The 12,231-nt window shown below is 36.8% G+C and overlaps 1 long non-coding RNA gene across 1 annotated transcript in view; it reads right to left on the reverse strand.

The window, feature by feature from the left end:
• The window catches only part of LOC133880325 (uncharacterized), a 34,924-nt gene extending 34,748 nt beyond the window's left edge, over window positions 1–176 (reverse strand). The window contains exon 1 of the long non-coding RNA XR_009902238.1: window positions 22–176. This is a non-coding gene — a long non-coding RNA (uncharacterized LOC133880325). The remainder of the gene's footprint in view (window positions 1–21) is intronic.
• Between the last annotated feature and the right edge of the window lie 12,055 nt (window positions 177–12,231).

Here is a 12,231-nt window from a genome sequence, read left to right on the forward strand (position 1 = left end):
TCCAAAATTGAGAGAGAGTACCATGGCGAAGAATTGAGGTCTGCGCCGCTTAGAAAACCGTCGGAGTTGAACAAAGAGGCAGCTAACAAAATGAGTTGGGTTTTAGAATTTAGAGGAGCGAGCAGAGCCAAGGTTAACGTTAGGGTATTGTTTAGCTCAATTAGGGCTCTATTCGAGTCATTATGTTCATTAGAGTAAAAATATAAAATTGGTCAATGTAGTTTACTTAATTTATAATTATCTTTTTTATGGTACCAAAACGCATAATTCAAACAAATTAATTCGAAATATATTAAATAATTTAATCTTGAATTTATATAACTGTTTTATGGTATGAATATAAATTTATTACACATACATTTTATATTTATACATACACACAAACTCACAAGTATAATAATAATAATAATAATTCAAATTATATCTATTATAATATGAAGAGAATTTTTCTTTACTTAAATTACTTCATATGCTTTAATTACGAAATTAAAATAATACTATAAGAATAAAATAAAAATCAAACTATACTAGTTTATACGAGTATAACTCACTTAATAATTGTGCCTTATTTTATGTTTACGAATGACTCATTTATAAATGAACTGAATTCTAGTCGAGTTTATATGAACGAGTTGTTGAATTGACTTATTCATTTATAGCCCTAATTATACACATTCTCCGACCCCTTTGTTGGGGTAAAAAATGGGTCCAATCCAACCAAATAAATGGGTTTTAATTATTAATTAATTATTTGCTATTCTTTTTTTTCTTTTTCTTTTTTGTAAGGAGGCAAATTTTTTTTTAAAATAAAAAACTATAATTAACCTCCTCAAACTAACACGCAATTTGCAAATATATCACCGAACTTTAAAAAGTGGTTGTTTACCTTCTTATACAAACACTTTGTTGTAGATGATAGGTATGTGCTAATTTTTTACTTAAAATATTTAAATTACCTTTCAAAATTAATATAGCTTCTACAAGCCAAGTCAACTTTATATGAGTTCGGTTCATTTAATAAACGAGCTTAAATTCTTGTTCAAAGTCTATTCGTTTAATAAATGAACCAATCTCAAACTAAGCTTATTCGGGACAAGCCCAAGCATATTCGCGAGTGGCTTTGTTTACTTACAGCCCTAGCCAAAGTCATGTTTGGACACCAAACTGTCATGTCCGGACATGAGCTTTTAGACACCAAATAGGCCAATTAAAACCTAACATAGATTGGTACCGAGTGGAGTGGTCTAGTGGCATTAGAGTTCAACAATGGGGGTAAGGTCTCAAGGTCGAATCCTGAAATGTGAAGCACTTGCTTTACCACTCTATTGGCTTGGGTATTGCTAGTGTCCTCAGTGGAGCTCGACAGTAAAGCTATGGCTCTCAACTTGAAGGAGCGCCTACAGTTTTCCTACATCTAAGCCCCTCCTGTGCAATTGTCCAACGGGCAAACACCAATCAGATAAGAAGAAGGAACCACATGAGATGCCTACTTCCTTCCAAAGTCTATCACTTTCAACACACTCAAGTCTATCACCTTCAACAGGCTCAACGTGCACAAAAGAGTCCTGATTCAACTTCTCTTTATCTTATAGTTAGTTTACTCTCATATGCATCAATAGCCGTAGTTATCAAATTACTGTAAACTATCTCCTGTAATAGAATAGTTTATATAACGAAAAGCCTATCATACGGGCTTAGTAAGTTGCCAAAACCCTTTGCTTCTTTTTTTATTTCATGAGTAATGTTTCTTGCACAATTTTTACACAACTTTTACATAAATCTAACAACTTTTTTTTAATTGAATATTTAGGGCCCACATGTAGGAAAACAAATCTAATGGTTAATCATTAAAAAAAAAAAAATAGAGTTGTGCAAAAGTTGTGTGAAAGTTGTGCAAGTAACATTACTCTTCTTTCATAGTCGTCCCCCTCTGCCTTTCAAACAACGCTATTTATCCCAAATCTTTTTCTTCAAAAGTTGGTTCCTAAATGATATGTTATAATCCCATGAGATGGTGACACATTTCTTAAAACAATAGATCTCAGGAGATGGTGACACATCACCTGAGAACCAATTTTGGAGGAAAAAATTAGGATGTGTAGCATTTCTTCTCCCTTTTTAATTAGGAAAAAAAAAAAAAAACCTAACAAAGATTGAAAATTCTATTTCTTTTGAAAATTTGGTAAGTAATAGTTATCCCATGTGATCCATCTACTCATTTATAGAACTTGGTATGAAATAAGGGTTAGGGTTTACTTCATATGCTTTAATTACGAAATTAAAATAATACTATAAGAATAAAATAAAAATCAACCATTCTGAAAATTTCGAACCTCCCCATTTCGCACCGCTCCACCCAAAAAAGATTTGAAACTAAAAATCAAACCCCTCGAGCTCCACCGAAACCGTTCTAAATTTTTTGAAGAATCTTGCAGAACATTTCTATTTGGGTTCATTCTCACAGCAATCGTATGAGAGAAATGACGTATATTTTAATCTATGCTTTTATTTTTCCGAAATCCCAACTAAAGCATTCCTTTTGTTATTCACTCTATGGTTTAGGATTCAATCATTGTCTCCATGATTTTTCGTTGATTGTAATGCTGTGGTTTTTTAATGGAGTCACATGATTCTTTAACTAAACTGGTTAGACAGGTTGTGTCGTATCACTAGTTAAAATTAGTGTGTTGTGCTCGTGCCGACCTGTCTGACCCATTTAACTAAACGGGTCTTATTCGGGTTGAACCTAAACGGGTGGCAGGTCAAGTGGGTCATCTCAAACCCGAAACGCCAACACATTTTGCCAACCCTAGGTGGAATGGAAGTCTAGCCCACAGCCCATCTTCCACTTAATTTCCTTTGACTTGGGGGACTACTAGAATAAAGCCTAGTTTCCATAAAGGCCCACGCACAACTAGCCCACACCACCCATGGCATCTAGGGCCACCAAAAGAAGCCCCTCGTGCTTGGGCCCGTCTAGGTGGCCCATCTGGTCTGGTGAAACCAACGTGAAGCACACGTCCATACCTGCACAAAGGAAAAACCCACCAAAAGAAAGATTCGTTGGCAGCAGATCCCAATGGTAAACAACACCTACACCCACAAAAGGAAAAAGCCCACCAAAGGAAAGATCCTCAGAGCCCCTTTTTCAAAAAGGCAAAAGTCCTCCTAGAATCCCGAAAGTTAGCCTTTAGCACAATCAAAGGCCGAATTCAAGGCTAACTAGACGCATATCAGCATATGTCTCGCTTGTGCGCACGACCAAAAATAAACTCAGCTTAAATAAGGTGAGTGAATCAAGGGACTAACTTCATGTACGCTCTCACATACTCCCAAACATCTCTCTCTTTCACTTTCTTGAGTTAATTTCGTCCTCACCTAGTCACTAACTTGAGCATTGCCAAACTCTAATTTAAATTTTGTTTATAACATATGATTATAAAATTTCGATATACATGTACTTTTTTTTCTTTTTCTTTTTCTTTCTAATGTAGTGATGACATTCCTGGTATTTGGCGTGTCAAGCGAAGAATTAGGTATGCTTGTAGGCTTTATTCACATTTATACAATATATCTGCTTTCAACTTAATGACTCTGCAAGCAGTAGAAATGTGTTATACATCATTTTCTGGTCCTTCTCTATTGACGTAGCATTGGCAATTCATCATTAGATCAATCTTAATTAAAAAAAAAAAAAAAAAATAGTGAATTGACAATGGCACATCAATAGAGAATGGTAGAAGAAGGATAAGAGAATACAAAATAGAATCTATTTAAAGTATCGTTGCTTATGTTTTTACTTATTGTTCTTATCAATAAGTTATGTCACACATCACCATTAACTTTAATATCACTTATTATTATAAGGATAGATTGTAATGACCCACTCCCAACGATATAATATTGTCCACTTTTAGCTCCTCGAATTAGACTTTTCAGGAATTCACCTATCATTGTACTACAATTACAGAAGCATGCTTAACCGTGAAGTTCTGATAGGTTCATGACTATCATGACTATAAAAAGCGATGTGTCAAGAAGAGTGCGAATATACATATAAGCACATCCTTATTCACATACTCAAACGATGTGAAACGTCACAATCACCCCCTCTCGGGACCCCACGTCCTCGCTGATGACCCTTATGAGATCACCCCATTCTTGGCATCCCAATGAGTGCCCACTGGCAACCCTCATGGGCTTGTGCACGCTCCCCATCTCAGGCTGGGCAATTGCTCTAATATTATTTGTAACAACTCACTCTCAATGACATAATTTGTCCATTTTAAGCTCCCCCGAACTATACTTCATAGGAGGTCATTTATCCTGGTACTACTTTCACAGAAGTATGCTTAACTGTAGAGTTCTAATAGGTTCGTGATCATCATGGCTTTAAAACACGTTGTGTCAAGAAGGGTGTAAATATACATATAAGTGCATCCCTATTTCCATACCCAATCGATGTGGAACGTCACAATCATTCTAGCATTTTGAAGCTTCCAAACTAAAATATGACACCGGAAACATGATCCTTGTTGCAAGATCTAAGTTTTCACCGATCATTTTGAGCTAAATCAAAAAAATCCTAACTTTGCTAGATTTTGTGTAAATCTTTAGAGTTTGAGCTTAATCTCTCAATTCTCTTTATGTATTTGGTGTTCGTGAAGTGTTCTAGCAATCTCCAAGCATTGGATCTCATTTTAGTGAAAAATCAAAGTAAAACCCAAAACCCTAGATTTTTACTAAGTGTTGTAAATTAGCAATTTGTGTGACTAACCCTAAGATAATCTTATGGGTTAGTATTATTAGTTATTGAGTTGCCAAATGTAGTCTTATAAATTTATGGGTTTTCAATGGGTATTAACTCTTGAGCAAAATCAAGAACCTAAGTAGGATTTAGAGTTAGAAAATGGTATGGGTTAGTTTTAATATATCGTTGCAATGTATTATACATAGTACATTGCAAGGCTTACATGGAAAGCTCCTTCATAAGCTGTAAGTCGAGAAACCAATGTGAGTATTCAGCTCACTGAGAAAATATACTAATTTTGATGGTTTTGAAATGTCTTAAATGTTAGATTTTTGATAAACAGAGGCAATGATATTTTGAAATGATATATGAATATGGATGCTTTCTATAATTTAATTTATGTGAAGTATGATTTATTTGATTTAGAATGTGTTTATGGAATTGTGAAATGAGTTCTGTTTTAAGAAATTTCAAATGAGTTAAGATTTCATGTTACAATGAGAATAATGTGAAAAACATGAAATGTTTAGAATTTCATGAGTGTATGAAAGCATGAATACGTATGATTAAGTCACGAAAGCATAGGCATGTACATGGAACAAAACGCTAAACCAAAGACACTTGGGCTACGTACCCATGGGCACCATCAAATGAAAGACTGTTAGGATGCATACCCCTCGACACAGAATAAAATGAAAATAGATGATGAGCATGCACAACTATTGTGCAAATATCCACTTAAATAATAGGCGAATAAATGTATGTTTTACTCACAAGTGCACTAGATCAAAACGATAGTGTAGAAAGCAAGTACGAGATCATTCTCACGAGGATTGATAAATTGTGCTTAAAGAGAACTTCATAAGACAGATATTTTGAATATAGAGAACTTCATAAGATAGATATTTTGAATATAATTGCAATGGAATAAAGTAAACTACATAATCAAAAACAATAAATAAAATGGTAGGGTTCCGATATTCACCACTAATCATCCTATTTTTAGAAAACGATAAGTATAATGCTACGAACCATATTGCGATGCTTAATGTTTACCAGCCATAAGGGCATGACATCTATTCCTAAAGCTATGATTTCCCTAAGCAACGAGTTATGCATGATATCTACTCTAACTCTTTTCTTCCTTGAAAGATTTTGCATGGCATCTACTAAGTTGTTCTTCAAGAAAGTATAAAAATTTGAAAATTGGTAAACACACTCAAACTGGAACATGTCATCTATTCCAGTTGTCTTCATGTTGATTAATCCAAGAACATGTGATGGAGTTCTTTCATTACTCTATTATTCTTAGGACTTGGCCATCCAAATTGACATAAATAACAAATCCATATCACATGCATATGATGATTAAGCATAAACATGCGAGAAATTCATGAAGACCGAAAATAATCAATTAAGAATCACAAATACTTGTAGCAAGGCAAATCAAAACCTTAAAGAAACATGATTAGGGCTTCAATCAAGCCCCAACAAGACTAATTAACTACAACTAATTCAGACTAAAAGTATATACATACAGAAAATAAAGAAATGAAGAAAGAAAAACCAAAACCCTTATTGATCTAGCCTCCAATTCCTTTCCCAAAGCTTGTGTGTTTCTTCTTTGTTTTGAGGCATATTTATAAGTATTAGGAGAACCTTATAAGCCATAGAAAATCCCCAAAAAATCGGAAGTCAGTCTCCTAGTCCAAGTAGGAGACTGAACACTCAATCCAAGAAGGAAAAAAATTCCAAATTCATCCATATTTTTGGTCCTATATTGTAGGCAATTTTGGCATGGTAAACATCCGAATCAGGAAAAACTTATTTCATAAATATTTGTTTCCTTTTGTATTAGCTTTCTAACGCTTCTAATTTCACTCCAATCCAATACTTGAGCAAAAATTTATGGTTAAAATACAGTGACATGCTCATTCTTGAATTTTTCAAAAAATAATAGATTTTGTCAATTTCTCTCTTTTTTTTTTTTTTTTTTTTTTTTTTTTTGCAGCAAACAAGTCCAAAATTGAATTGGATTCAGATCTTTCTAAGAATGAGTCTACCAACTTTAGTTTCTTGCAAACTTTTTTCTAAGCTTGGAACTTGATAGATTTTGAGTGTTTTTCTTCCAAAACTTACAAAATACAAAAACAACACAAAATATTAAACTATAACAAACTAAGAGATTAACATAAGTGAATTAAGGGGCTTAAATGTGTAACATTTAGCACTTATCAATATATATATATTGCAATTTTAAGTTAGTACAAAACAATGACAGGGATCAACAAGAGAAAACACTGTACAATATAACAAAAGTTGGTTCGGTCTATGAAAATCTACTATTATAGGGAGGTAATCACCATCTCACTTAAAAATCCAGCCTACAGTATTTTAAGCCATACATAATAATAATAATAAAAAAAGTCCTTAGTTATGAAATATTATTATTCAAAACAGACATAAACCCATTTGAAAAATTGAATTTGACTTCTAATTTAATTAACAAGTATGTGTGCACAAAGTGTCAACAAAAATAAGCACAGCGGAAAGTAAATGACACAGAGATTTTTGTTGACGAAGTGGAAACTCAATCAAGAGAAAAACCACTTCGGGGCAGCCAAACCCAGGAATTCTACTATTCAGAAGACAAAGCTAGATATAAGACAGTAACACTCACATTACCCGATGCAGTGGTCGTATCTTGATCTCTGACGTGTAACCCAACACGAACGCTTCCCAACCAAGTTTTCCTACCTGAAGGGGTCTTCAATGGAACTCCTTACCTTAAAGCCGACCTCTAAGATAGACTTCGATTGTAACACAGCAACATCACACTTCAAAAGGGCTTCAGAGGAAATATCACGTCTCTGAGCAGTTGAGGAATTCAATACTGAATTCTTGCAGTTCTTAGTGCCCAGGGGCCTCTATTTATAGGCTGGGGGCTCAAATGAGCGTCAGGCAAAATATACATGGGCACCGTCCGGACAGTAGACATGGGCCGTCCGGACGGACAACTGTGCGACAAGATTTTTCGAAAAATTCTCGGAGAAATTTTTCCTGTTTAAGGGCATCGTCCGGAAGGTCGTACGTCCGCTGCAAGTAATTTCCTTATAAGGCTCTCGAGCGTCCGGACCATGGGGATGAGCGTCCGGACGGCTTTTCTTCAACACGCAATTTCCATATCGGTAATGCGCGCGTCCGGACCATGATAGGCAGTCGTCCGGACGGTTGAAGTCGAATCGGCAATTTCCTTCTTTGATGCACGCGCGTCCGGACCACAGCTGTCAGACGTCCGGACGGTCATATTTGAATTGCGATTCTTGCCTTACGGAGACGCGCGTCCGGACGGGATACCACATCGTCCGGACGGTTGACTGATCTTCCCTTTCTTGGAACTTGGAAAGAAATCAGAAACTGATCGAGTACTGGGAGGCGTCCGGACGTGATACTGAAACGTCCGGACGAATGCAAGCTGGCATAGAAACTTCTCGATACAGTATGGGGTCTGGACGAAATGAACACTTCGTCCGGACGGTTGATGCTGGTCTGTCTAGCGGCCGGACGGTATGACACGTCGTTCGGACGGATGGAACAGTGGACAGATAGGCGTCCGGACGGGATGGCTCGATCGTCCGGAAGGCTGACAGGGAACTTGAATTCTTCTGACTTGCAGACTTTGAATAGTGGAATCCTTGTTTATAGCATTTTTACACTTAAGTGATTTTGTCCAAACACAGAATGAGACCAAAATACTAACACCGTTGATCCTCATCAATGAGCCAAAACTCTAGGTCGTTATACATTGCGACCCTAATTGGAATTCCAGCTAGGAGGACTATTATGAAAAGAGCTATCTAAAAAGCTTAGAAGGGAAAAATAGGTGAATTCGACAACTTAGTAAGTAACACAATACAATAATAGTAGTATAATTTTTAAAACTGGATAAAATTTTTGAGTCACCTATTAATGCAGAGCCTATTTAGTAAATACCTTTGTGTGCAACAACAAACTTTACAAATAAAAGAATTTATTAGATCAAATAAAGAAGAATTTAATTATTATTCCTTTATCATGTATGTTTTAACCCCTTTGACCCAACTCTGCTTTTAATTATGAGCGACACATGTTTGGCTTGTCCCAAAAGACCCATATGGGCTCATCCAATAGTCACAAGGGAGAGCTTTACCGGGATGGGGGCTTCCTTAGGTGAAGGCCGCCCGGCTGATAGCCCACACCTTCGCATATCCATCATTCGGTGTGGTTGTCATGCTATCCATATAACATATATGATCCGGATCGTTCGTAACATTACGGTGCCATAGGGTAAAACTTTTTTTTTTTTTTTTTTTCATATAGTACACATGTAACATATAGAAATTTTTAGAACTCATTTATAACTATGTATAATTACACCAATTTCATATAATTATATGAGATTCTAATCCCATTTAATAACATTAAAATTATCTTGATTGAAATATAAAAAAACAAGCAACTTTAGAAACATAAAAATAAATAAATAAAGGAGTTTAAAAAATTCCCGACTTTTTCTTAGAATAGTTTAATAAAATTTGTGTTGAAGCTTTTAAGGTTGTGTTCCCCTACCTGGTGTTTCTAAGTGGAGTTTAACTACCTTTTACCTATATTAGATCATAATAATATATTTAAAGAATATTTATAAATAAAGTATTATTTACAAGAATTTTATTTATTTAACTAAAAGACTAGAGAGAGTAGTATCATTCTTAATTTATTGGGATAATTACACTTTACCCCCCAGTTTTATCCACGGGGTGGCGATTTACCCTCCAATGTACCAAAATTGTTAGATGATCCTCCCGAACTTGCCAACATGTGGCAAGTTATCCCTTTCGTCCACTCGCCTGTCTGTTTGGATGGAAAGTCGGTCACGTGAGTTGCACATGACCTTTTAAGCAAAAATCATTCTAAAATTGCCCACCTATTAAACGCAGCGTTTCAGTGGCCGTTCACGTGAAAGTCGTCTTCAAGCTTTCAACCCCCTTGACCAGGCTCTTACAGCATAGGAACTCTTCTGCGTACATCTTCTCCACCGTCTGATCACCATTGTGCAGGAAAACGTGAGTGTCACAGGATCCCTTCCTGTTCCTCGCCATCACAGATGCCGAGAGTATCACACTTATCCAACTTGGCGCCTCCATGAAGTACCCATGTGGCACGTCGATCATGATCATGTCCCACTCCCTCTTGTAAACCTCTTCCAGCAGGTTGCCTAGGGCCAACACGCATCGAGTGTTGCCACGAAGTATCGCATTCAACGGCAAACACTGCCCATTTCTATACTCTGTAACTTAATAGGTGGAATGAGTACGAAAGCTTAATAGGTGGAATGAGTACGAAAGTTTGATTGGAATGAGTACGAAAGCTTAATAGGCGGAATGACTGTATAGTGGTTTCACATAGAAGCTGAGCAGCAGGGCCTCGATGTGGCATGGACCGACGATATCCAGTCCTTCCTCATCAACTTGCTCTCCGAGATGCCCAAGAGATCCAGTAGACGACGAAGAGATCCAGCTCATTTTACCAAAGCAAAGAATCAGCCCAAACAAAGCAGGAGAACCTGCAACGTGGGCTTGAACAAAGAAGAGGAAGAGAAGAGCCTGGAAGCCCCAGGGTGTACAGGTAGTTGCTACGTGGCAGTTGACTACCTCATGCACCTTAAAGAACATAACTATGTGGCATTTGATGATGATAAATTCAAATTTACCAAAGTCGGTGAAGAAGTGTTGTTCCGGGTTGCACCAAGCAATGATAACAAGTGTCAATTCTTCTCCAGCACAGCAGTAGCTTCAAATTTGAACTCTCCCAACATTGTTACCATCACTGTGAGCCCAATTGAGTATGAGCATATTCTTCTAATACCCAGGTTTGGGATTGCTTATCACAGAGAAGTGATCATGAGAGTTTTTCGCTTGCTCCTCTAATGGCTAAGGAAGTAGCAAATCCCTAAAGAAGTGTTGTACTCTTCGCTGAAACACCAATGGCGTTGGAAAGAAGAAGAGGATGAGAAGGCTGAAGCGAAGCTAGCCCAGGAAAAAGGCGTTGCTATCGCTGGAGCCGAGCGGAACATGCAAGGGACCGGATGTCCGAAGGGCCGAGCTGGGGGCGAAAGACTTGGATCGGACTCAGAGTTTTTTCTCTTGTTAAAACTTGCAAATTGAACGTGCACAAGGAGGAGAAGAATCTAGAAGTTACAGAGTATAGAAATGGGTACGAAAGCTTAATAAGTGGAATGAGTACGAACGTGTCCAGTTCCGAGTAAGAGCTTAAACCCCACATCTGCTTCCTTAATCCAATATATCATGCTCAATTTGCCACAGTAATTCAACAGTCCTTTTTTCACCAAATCTATGGACTAAAGATATTAATGGACGAAGGGCTTGACAGTGTCTTCGTTAAAACCTTGATGGGTTCCAACATGTACATTCGAGTAACTTCATGTGAGATCAATTGCAACACTCGGGTCACTATGGATAACTCGTTCTCAGTGCTATTTGCATACGCATTTGCTAGTGGGCTTGACACATCACGAGCAAGAACAAGACAAACGTTTTTTTTTTTTTTTTCCTTTTCTTTCCACCGATTCACGTCAGCCCACTGCCCACCCCTCAATTTCTCCAGTAGCTATATTGGTTGTTGGTACCTCGCAGAGGACGAAGACGTTCTACCAAGAAGGAAGATGCATGCTGCGCGGGGGGTTTGAACCGAGTATTTGGTGGGTTTGAACCGGATATAAAGGCTAATGGGGACAAGGGTATTTTGGGAATGATTTATGCTTAAAACGTCATGTGCAACACACGTGACCGAATTTCCATCTAAATTGATGGGTGAGTGGATGGATGGTATTTATTGCCACATGTTGACAAGTTCGGGAGGCTCATCTAACAATTTTGGTACATTGGGGTGTAAATTGTCATCCCGTTGATAAAACAGGGGAGTAAAATGTAATTATCCCTAATTTATTTAGTCTACTCATACTTATACGTGGTGTTTATCATGAATAGAGTTATAGTTTCAATAACTTATGTTTTTACAAAGCTTCCTATTTTTTTGTTACAAGTATATCTACAAAGCCTAAGCCTTTGCTCTATGCAGGCAGTATCAATAACTTTTCTGGAAAACAATTCCAGAACTAACAAATAGATATATGAGCTGAACACTATATATGTTTCTAAAATGGGGTGTTCATAAAAATAATTATGAATCTTGGTGTCTCAAAACAAATGCAATCATAGTGATTATCATGCAAGGAGCAAAAGAGAACCATGGGCACAAACCAAAAAAAAATAAAATAGAACAACCCATCAAGCTAATACACATGATACAGGGAGGGAATTAATTTTTTTTTATTTCTTCACAAAATTAATAACCCAAACAGATTTTGCACAAGAGGGTTTAATGGGTCAACCTAAAAAGTATCATAAATCTTAAGGGTACAA

The sequence above is a fragment of the Alnus glutinosa genome, chromosome 10, assembly GCF_958979055.1.
Source record: "Alnus glutinosa chromosome 10, dhAlnGlut1.1, whole genome shotgun sequence".
Classification (NCBI taxonomy): Eukaryota; Viridiplantae; Streptophyta; class Magnoliopsida; order Fagales; family Betulaceae; genus Alnus; species Alnus glutinosa.